The 9330-nt window shown below is 36.5% G+C and overlaps 1 pseudogene; it reads right to left on the bottom strand.

Annotated features, from left to right (window-relative positions):
• Positions 1-5511: 5511 nt before the first annotated feature.
• Positions 5512-8658, bottom strand: LOC146310334 (uncharacterized; annotated as a pseudogene).
• Between the last annotated feature and the right edge of the window lie 672 nt (positions 8659-9330).

The following is a 9330-nucleotide window of genomic DNA, read 5'->3' as shown; positions in this document are numbered from 1 at the left end:
ATTGTGTAACATGTTGGTGTCCTGAATGGACTGCAGCTTCCTTGGTGCAGTAGGGTAGTTGGGCAGCTTGACACCTATACAGATGTAATAAAGTAAAAATAAGCATTTCCATCTCCAAAAATATAATCTTAGAAAAGCATATTCTTACTAAATAATTTGATTGATTTTTTTAATTGGAATTATAAATTCATTATAGAAAACCATTACCCCTGACACTCTCCTCCTCATCATCTGAATCTGTCGATTCTGCAAAAAATGTTCATAAACATTGATGTCTAAAATTTGAGGCCCAATTCACCTCCTCCTCATCCTCTTCCTCCTCCTCCGCCTGACTGGTCAGGTTGTAGTTGTCGCATTCACAATGCTTATCTAGAAGTTAGACAATTCAACTTTAAAAAACATTTCCTCAGCAATATTTTGACTTGAAATTTATATTTAATTTTCTATTCATCAAAACAAAACTTGTAATTTTTATCTTGATTAATGAGAACGTCATCCAGTCGTCCTGAAGATTAATTTTGTCCTTTAGAGCTCTTTCCGTTTTTTGTGGTGCTCGTATTACAAGACCATCTAACGGTTCTCTTGTTCCTGTCAATCCAATTGTCAGGAACTACACCCTCCTCCTCTAGTTCACCCTCCCTCCAAACAGCCCTCATATACATGACCTGGAAAGGACAGCATATGCATGTTACTTGAAGTTCTTAATGTTTTCATTTACTGTAGCTTACACATTGAGTAGACCAGTGGTTCTCAAACTTTCAAAGACCCTCATAACTCTGAATGTACAACTGGAACCAAATGGACCCTTATGGTTCCATTAGGTTCCATTTGTACAAAGTTACAGACCTGTAAGCGTCCAATTTGGAACCCAATGAAGGAATCCTGAGGGTCCCTGGGACCCATTTTGAGAACCACTGTAGCAGACAGTCTTATATGAAGCAAATTACAGGTGCAATAGCATAGAAAATGAGATGAACCCTATTCAACAAATCACCAATTATCATGTTAGAAGAGAAAGCTGGAGCTGGAGGTAGAAACTAACATACAATGGTTCTTATTGGGTGTGACTGACTACATTAGAGGGTTAGCCCAGGTGAAGTTCATTCAACAACAGCTGATGAATGAAGCAAGATGGCTACTGTGTTTTTCTGTGTTTCTCTGAACCTGTGGCTGATTCTCTATCTAACAAAAATCTGAGGAATCCTGCATGAAACTCAAAATTTCTGCTGCTGTTTGAATCAAGATACTTCATACCAACTCAACAGTGAAAAATTGTGGACAATTGCTAGTATCTTTGGAGGTTTTGGCTCAGTTTAGGATTTATCCTGCTGAACTGGCCTCAGTGACCAACCATGCCTCCTGAAGCCTCAAACAACATCACTGAGGAATATGTCACTATGGCTCAAGTGCATGAATTGTTGAACCAACAAAAAGATTTCTACAGAACTTTGCTTAAACAACAGGAAAAAAGCTTCAAAACTTGTGTGCAAATCATAGTTGACTCTTCAAACAAGAGGATTGATGATCTGTCAAAGCAGGTCTATGATTTGAAGGTGAGTCTAGAAATGACTCAGAAGGAATTTGATGATTTCAAAGTCTCATGTAAAACTTGGACCAAGAAATGTAGCGATACCAGGACTGATTTGGACACAGTCTGTAAAAGCTTGATCTCGATGTCAGACAAAACAGAATATCTGGAGGGCCAGTCAAGACGCCATAATATTGTTGTGGGTGGCATTGAAGAATCTGGGAGAGAAAAGGTGTCTGAATCTGAACAAAAAGTGAGAAAACTATTCAGTGAGAAACTACAATTGGATAATCTAAAAATAGAGTTGGACTGGGCTCATCGGGCTGGGAAGCCAATGTCGTCATCAAGAAAACCTTGACCCATTATGGTCAAATTTGTGCGGATGAAGGACAAACTTGCTGTCTTGGATAAAGCTAAAAACTTGAAGGGCTCTGGTATCTTCATTAATGAGGACTTTCCTGAAGCTGTCCAGCAAAGAAGAAAAGAACTACTCCCTGCAATGAAAGCAGCTCGTGAGAGAGGTGATATTGCATATTTGAGATATGAAAAAACTTTTTGTACATCCACCTGCTCAAAACCCATCTCAACGAGGGAAGGCCGATGCTCAGAGTTTGGCTCATTAGTCTCCATCAGCATTTTGATTATTTAATCTCACGATGTTATATTATCCCTCTCACATATTATGGTTCATAACACATCTGATCTTGAAGAACAGACCTTTAAGCTTTTTGATCGCTTTACAATTGATTTTTATAATTTTGATGTTGACCCAGACCAACAATTTTTTTCATCATTTGATGTTTCTAACCTTTGTAGTTATTATAACGAAACTCGGTTTAATGATTTATGCATGTTTTTACCTCCTGATATATTCTCTACATTTAATTTGAATATAAGAAGTCTTTCCAGTAATTATGACAAATTCACACATTATTTATCTTCACTCAAACATGATTTTTTTGTTATTGCTTTATCAGAAACGTGGTTTACAGAAGCATCTAAAAAGAATTTTAAATTACCTAAATACAATGTGGTTCACAATGTCAGGGAGAATAGATCTGGAGGTTTATTCATTATAATTATGAATTTAGAATCAGGACTGATCTCTCTCTGAAATCTAATAAGGTTGAGGTGGAATCAGTATTTGTAGAGCTCTTTGGTGTTTCTGGTGGAAAGAATATTAGTATTGGTGTTATTTATCACCCACCTGATTCTATCATCAAAGATTTTATGACAGTTTGTCAAGTTCTCTTTATCTGATAAATAAGGAAGGAAAACTCTGTTACATTTTAGGAGATTTCAACATAAATCACAGACCCTTAATGGGGATTTTCTTAATATTCTTTATTCTAGTTACTTTTTCCCTCTTATTCATAAGTCCACACAAGTATATAGAAATTCAGCAACTCTGATTGATAACATTTTAACTAACTCTCTGAGCAAAGAGATGAAATCTGGGGTTTTGTATTCAGATTTGTCAGATCATTTCCCCATATTTCACTATTCTTTAATCAAGGCTAATAGACCAAAATATTCCAGGAGAATAATGCACAAAAGAATAATGAGCAAGTTAAATATTTCTAAATTTAAGGATATGCTTGCCAGTATTTCATGGAATGATGTATATGAAGAAAATAATGCTGATTTTGCATATCAAATGTTTTTGAAGGTTATAAGCTTAAGTTCCAATGAATGTTTTCCAATTGACAGTCCTACCAAGAAATACAGTCATGACTTTAATAAGCATTGGTTTACAGGTCATTTATTGAAGCTGTTGAGGAAAAAAAAATAAATTCAATAAAAAATATGTCTCAAATCCTACTCCTCTCACCCATAGTATTTATAAATCCTACAGAAATAAATATACTCATTCAATTAGATCTGCAAAAAAGAAATATTTCAGTGAAGAATTTAAGAGGTGTTCAAATGATTACCTCCACTCTTTTTGTATGGTGACAATTCTTTTAACAATTCATTTAATATAACTCAAAAATTTAAAGATTTTTTTTGTTAATATTGGTTGTGAATTAGCAAATAAAATCTCTCCTTGTCATGGTAACCCACTGGAATTTATCCCAAGTAATTTTCCTATTATCTCTTCTTTTAAGCCCCCTGATATCCATGAAATAAGTGACATAATTGATGAATTAAAACCATCTTCAGCTGGTCATGATAATATTTCTGTATATCTTGTCAAACAGGTGAAACAGTCAATACTGCAGCCACTGGTTCATATCTTTTCATTGTCTTTGAAAACAGGCATTGTCCCTGAGGATTTAAAAATTGCCAAAGTTATACCTTTATTTAAAACAGATGACCCATGTTGTTTTAACAACTATAGACCTATATCTATTTTGCCATGTTTTTCAAAAATTAAAAAAAAAGAAGTTTCTTTTTCATTTAGATTCAAATTCAATTCTTTACAAACATCAGTATGGTTTTCGAAAACATCACTCCACTTATGTGGCTCTGCTTCACCTGATGGACAAAGTTTACTCTGCACTTGAGAACAATGAGTATACTTGTAGTATTTTCATTGATATTTCAAAAGCTTTTGATACAGTAAACCGTCACATTTTATTAGCAAAATTGTATAAATATGGTTTTCAAGATGTTGCATTCAATTGGTTAACTAATTATGTCACTGACAGAAGTCAGTCTGTTTGTGTTAAGGGTTGCTATTCTAACAAAGCTAGTTTACCCTGTGGGGTCCCCCAGGGGTCCATTCTGGGACCATTATTATTCCTCATCTATATAAATGACTTATCTAATGTCTCCAATATTCTTTGCCCAATAAGAAAATCTAGCTTTATTATTTTCAGCGGCAAAAAAAACATATTCTAAAAATGTATCCAAAATTACAATTACAACAAAACAAAATTTGTGGGCATTTTTGTTGATGAGAGTTTGAACTGGAGAGAACAAACTGACTGGGTTAGTAAAAAAATCCATTAATCTCTTGGTATAATCATATCTTTCATATTGTAATATAGTTTGGGCGAGTACTTTTTCCAACTACTCTCTACGAAATTCTGGTCCTCCAGAAACGATTTGTTAGGATCGCAATCCGATCAGAGTCGCACACTTCATCTGCCCCATTATTTCAGAGACTTCAGATTCTCACCATTTATGATATTAATATTTTTCAAATATGTGTTTTTATTTACAGAACATTTTTAATTGAAGGGAATATTCCTGAGCAGTTCACAACTTATTTTACAATAAATTATTTTACAACATTCATATTTAACTCGTAAATCATTAGCTCTTCATCTTCCTAAATTCCTTACTTGTAGAGGTCAATTTTCAATAAGATTTAGGGGAACTAAACTATGGAATGATTTTTTTCACCTGGCAAAAACCTGTATCTCTATAAACTGTTACAAAAGATGCCTGAAAAAACATTTAACTGCTGTTCTGTAATGGGATTTCCTTATGGATTACTGTCCATGCTTAAATTAGTTTTATTCATTGTGAAGCTTTTTTACTATTACTCAAGGGTCAACATAGTATAAACTGGTTTCCCATCACATACACATCATACACGTTAACATCGTCATACATATCACATACTCACATTTTTTGCTCTTAAATTGATTTTATAATTGCTGTTTTTTTGTTGTTGCAACCAAACATATTTTGTCATCAGTAGTTTGCCATCACCTGTATTATTTTATGTACTCTTCTGTATTTTTCTGTATTTTGAGTTTTTAATTACTTTGTGAACATTTTACAAGGTGGAGGCTTCAAATAAGCCCTCTGGGTTTTTTCTGTCTCTCCCTGCACTGTATTTCATTATTCTTTCCTTTTGCTACCTTTAATATGTGTTTTAATCGTGCAAAATAAACTAAACTAAATTAAAGTTAGTGGATAAAGCAAGAGAGGTGAGGTTGAGAGGGTTTGGACATGTGGGATGAGGGTTACATTGGGAGAAGGATGTTGTGACAAGAAGAGAGAGCTAAAAGAATAAGAAAATTCAACCTTTAATATTTGTGTTCAAGACCATGGCGAAGGGGTATAAGGACAAAACCACCAGTTTCTTGTGGGAGGCAGGCCACTTTGTGGAAAAGATCCCTTTCACGCAGTAGTCCATTTTTCATCCTGACCTGACCATTTCCTATGCACACTACATGGTTGGTGAAATAATGGTGAAGTGTGGTGCTGGCGCAGGATTTCACAAGCAAAGGTACCATCTGCATTTTTCTGTCGAACAAAAGCAAATCTGTTGTCTCTCGGAAGAAAACAACTGTCCCTTTCTTTAACAGAAGCAAACACTTTAGGGTGCATTTTGCTCTTGTTCCCTTCTGAATGTTCGATTTCTGACAAACGTCTGGTGACTTGTTCCAGGGGACTTCTTCTACTCACATGTCTCTTGATTTGTTGCAGGTAGTTTTCAAATGGAAAACAGGAAATGTCATTTAAGGAACAGTTGAAGTGTCTGGCATCTTCATGGAGATGAATTAATCCATGTACATTGTATACAGGAAAGGTATTGCCATACAGGTCAGCACAGCACATGACAAAGTGTTTTATTAGTTCATGAGCATATTGGAGACAGGCATTTCGAATCCTGTCATCTGACTCCAGCATTATCGACATGGCTACTGTCAAGCACAAGAAATTCTTGTATTTTCCAGGGGACAACACAGGTTTTAATACCACAAGTCCTGTGTATAGCAAAAACTGCTGTAGTTCTGTGGCTTTCCACCTGTCTATTTCATGTAAACCCCGCGGTTGCCGAACAGATTCACTCGGCATATTCCCTCTCAGTGCTATTAGTTTTTGAGAAATTGCATCCTTTTGCCTCACAGATAAACAACAGATTTTTGGGCCACGAGTCAAGTAAATTAACAGGCGTCTAACTACTCCCAAGCAGACCATATGCATATAATCCAAGACAAATGAGCTGACACAAGGAACTCCACTCTGGAGAAACTGTCATCTGTTCGAGAAGTGCATTCCTGTTCACTGAAAACTATTCTTCCCTCAACATGAGAACCTCTGATTAAACATCTTTCACAACTCTCATAGGAAGTATGACCCTTGATACATTTTAGATATGCCCTTGCTAGCGTCACAGATCACAGCATCAATATTGACAGTGTAAGTCTGGCCTTTATAAACTATACCATTGTCTTTGAGATGGTTGTACTGTCACAAAGTCTTTAAGATACTCCTCAAGTGGACTTCGCTTACTTTGTCCACTAAATATAGCTACAATAAATGGATCAAAATGGCCACACTTCACCAGTATTTGCCAGAATTGGACACCACTACTTTTGAACAGTGGGATACCATCAATGTTTACACTGAGGTGCACATCATTACTCTCCAACTGACTTAAATAATGACAGATCCCCTTTTCTAAGCCGTAGTACTTGTATGTCTGCCACATTTAGGTTCTGTTGTGTTCTGTTGTGTGTCCAGCAATCCACAGGTAATAGGTGCCCTTGCTTTCTTAATACAGACAATAAACCATTAAGTGCTCTGTGTGTCAATTTGTGCTCTAAGGCCCACTGTCTCAGGTCGTCTTAAAAGCTGCTGGTCACTTCAGCTTCATCATTTGGTTCCTCTTCTGAGTCAGTAGACCAGTGGTCCACATCAGTGTCAAAGTCAAAACTATCTGATGTCCCAGGTTCATAGCCACTGATCAAACTATGTGGGGTCCCAGGCTCACTGTTGCAATCATTTTCAATGCCCCAGTGTTCATCATCACTGTCAGAATAACGTAGAAGTAGGTCAAGTTCTGTTTGGCATTTTCACCATTCTCTTATTCTCAAAGCCATCTGTAAACACAGATGTAGTTTAGTTTTCCTGCTTATTTGACTGGGGCATGCGTAAGGAGATGAGGTCACAACACATACCTTGTTTAGGTGCTTTAGCTCCTCAAGGGCAGGACACCTCACTCCACGTCCAAAATGTACACCGCACACCACCTGACAGAAAAACAAGATTAGTTTAGAAAGACCCAACTAAAGCTTTACAATATTCAACACTCCACCACACAACAGTGTTGTCTGCCAAAAAGAACAGATATGTTCTCTTGAACTAGCGACACCATCAGACCATGAAGTATAGTTTAACTAAAACAGATGATCTACAGGCACACAACGGATTATGCTTGTATTAGCTTGGAGATTGGCTATTCATTTACAAAACAGTAAAGCAGTCCATTACCTGCTGTAAAGCTGCCAAGGAAAAAAGGAGTTCACAATTCACGCAATGAGACAGAAAAAATGGGTTAGACACTTACAGGTTTTCATACTCCATTACACAACATTGATGTTTCTACAAGCTAAAATAGCCAATCTACAAGCACACAACTGAATATTTGTTAAAAATTTTCAAAATTATCCATAGACAAAACAGGTTAAGATTAAAAAAAAAAGCAGCTCTACAAGCTTGTATGTGTAGAATTCTGCTGTTTTTTTGGGTTTTTTTTTCGAATAGCTAAAGCATAAAATGGAGTTGAAGTGGTAAAACCCTGGACCCCCAACTAGGACAGTGTATAAATGGAACCAAATGGACTGTAAGGACCGTTAACCTTGAGGCCTGTACCAGCTCAGTCGGGCCTCGCATGCTGACCAAGTGGAACATCTGGAACATGTGGCTGCAATTTGCTTCAAATTGCACATGAGAAATTGCACTCAGTACTTGTTAAACAAACCATATCCCCTGCCATGTGGGAGCCGCTAGATAACAAGGTTTATAGCTTGAACATTTCGTAGCCATCAGCCTAGCTCTGGTTAGTGAGTAGTGACTTGTTAACGTAAAAGCTTCGGCTAATGTGAATATTTATAGGCACTATGGTAGTTTTCAAAAGTAATTCCAATTCCATTTTACTTTCTTTTTCTTTTTATCATGACTTGTATTCCCCCCCTGCACAAACGAAACTAGCATTAGCAGCAAACACACTCATACTATGGTGCCAAAGTGACATGAAATTGGACTAAAATCAGTGTATAAAACGAGGCAGTTTCACAAAGCTGAGGACCATTTATGTAGTATTACATTATGCTTCATTAAAATAGCTGTATTTGCTGCCTAGTAAAGAGATGGATTGATATTTCAGCAAATACGTACCTACCATCTTGCCAGAGTCTCACCAGAAAAGGAAGTCCACAGTCCATCGTCCCTATTTTCGCACGTGTGTCCTGAAGTGCGCCATCTAATGTTCAGGAGTCAAAAAGCTTTGTTGGCTTTGCATGCAACCTCCGTGCTATTCACTTCTCATCAAGACTGTGGAGTTGAGAGCTGCACTAGAAGAACTAATAGTTTTCTCAGGTAAGTTAAAAATACAGTTTTAGATATTAAGTCTAATAACACATGTCAAACGTTTTCAGTAATGGCAGTGTCATTTTTGCAAAACTGCATTCAATTTCATCAATGCCGGGTCTGGGTAATGCTAAGTTCAACTAGCTAACTGATATTCAAGCAAATGCAGACTGAACAGAAAATATCATAGTTGTTATCTCTCAGTTAACTCTTAAAACTAGTTAACCATCCCTTTGATACTTTTAATTGAAGTTAAAGTAAAAAGAAATTGCCTTTACAGCTTAGTTCAGGAAGTTTGGGAATTTCTTATGAGAAAATGCTTGCTAGCATGCTAAATCAATCCTCCTGTGATTCAAAATGCCAAAGGAAGACATGAAAAGTTTCGATTTTGTATGTTTCATGTCAATATTCCTACTTTATTGCTAGATCCATTTGGGAATGGCATTGTCAGTCCCCATTCTGATCGAGTTTTGCGATTGTCTAAAGGTGTTAATGAAATATTTTGTTCAATGAGGCTTTATCTGTGT

Source organism: Lutjanus erythropterus, chromosome 19 (assembly GCF_056507025.1).
Source record: "Lutjanus erythropterus isolate fLutEry1 chromosome 19, fLutEry1.hap2, whole genome shotgun sequence".
In the NCBI taxonomy this organism is placed as follows: domain Eukaryota; kingdom Metazoa; phylum Chordata; class Actinopteri; order Lutjaniformes; family Lutjanidae; genus Lutjanus; species Lutjanus erythropterus.
Note: the sequence above shows the minus strand (reverse complement) of the source record. Positions and strands in the feature narration are given on the sequence as shown.